We start from the raw sequence: 1,160 nt of genomic DNA on the forward strand, positions 1-1,160 counted from the left end.
CAGGAAAACCCAATAGAGGAAAATCCATGTACTGCATAAAAAAAATAAAATAAATCTTCATAGAATAAAACCCACACATATATTTTACAGTGCCGCTTGAAAGTATGGGAACCCCTTGCAGAATCTGTGAAAATGTGAAACATTTTAACAAAATAAGAGAGATCATTCAAAATGCATGTCATTTTTTATTTAGTACTGTCCTGTGTAAGATATTTTATGTAAAAGATGTTTACATTAAGTCCACAAGACAAAAAAATAGCTGAATTTATTAAAATGACCCCGTTCAAAAGTTTTGATTCTTAATACTGTGTGTGGTTGCCAGGATGATCTACAACAGTTTTTTGTTTTGTTTTGTGATGGTTGTTCATGAGTCCCTTGAACAGTTAAAACAGTTAAACTTCTTCAGGTTCTTCATCCAGGTCCTCCAGATTCTTCAGTTTTCCAGCATATTTTGAATATTTGAATCCTTTCCAGCAGTGACTGTATGATTTTGAGATCCATCTTTTCACACTGAGGATAACTGAGGGACTGATACACAACTATTAAAAAAAGGTTTAAACATTCACTGATGCTCCAGAAGGAAACACGATGCATTAAGAGCCATTCGAAGATCAAGGTAAATTGTACTTAATCTGTCTTCCGGGAAACATGTAAGTATCTTCTTTTGATTCTGGAGGGCAGTACTAAATAAAAATAATTTATATTTAAACAAAATAAGAAAAAATTGGAATTCTTCATCCTGTTCAAAAGTTTTTAATGCATCGTGTTTCCTTCTGGAGCATCAGTGAATGTTTGAACGGGACCAACGAGTATGAACGAGGATGAAGTGTCTCTATCCACATTCATCCATCATAAACCTACTCCACACGGCTCCGGGGGGTTAATAAAGGCCTTCCTATGCGAAGTGATGCATTTGTGTAAAAAAATATCCATATATAACAAGCTATGAAGTAAAATATCTAGCTTCCGCCAAACCGCCTTCTGCATTCAACTTACAAAGTAAGTGTAAAACTCTTCCAGTTCAAAAAGCGTACGCTACGTCCCTTCCCTATTTAACTTATGGAAAAAGCGTAACTGACGTGACGCCAGTTCCGTTGTTCTCGTAACCTGAATATGGAAGGCTGTCTGGCAGAAGCTAGATATTTTACTTCATAACTTGT

This window comes from Sinocyclocheilus grahami, unplaced genomic scaffold, assembly GCF_001515645.1.
Source record: "Sinocyclocheilus grahami isolate Dianchi unplaced genomic scaffold, SAMN03320097.WGS_v1.1 scaffold1242.1, whole genome shotgun sequence".
Taxonomy (NCBI): domain Eukaryota; kingdom Metazoa; phylum Chordata; class Actinopteri; order Cypriniformes; family Cyprinidae; genus Sinocyclocheilus; species Sinocyclocheilus grahami.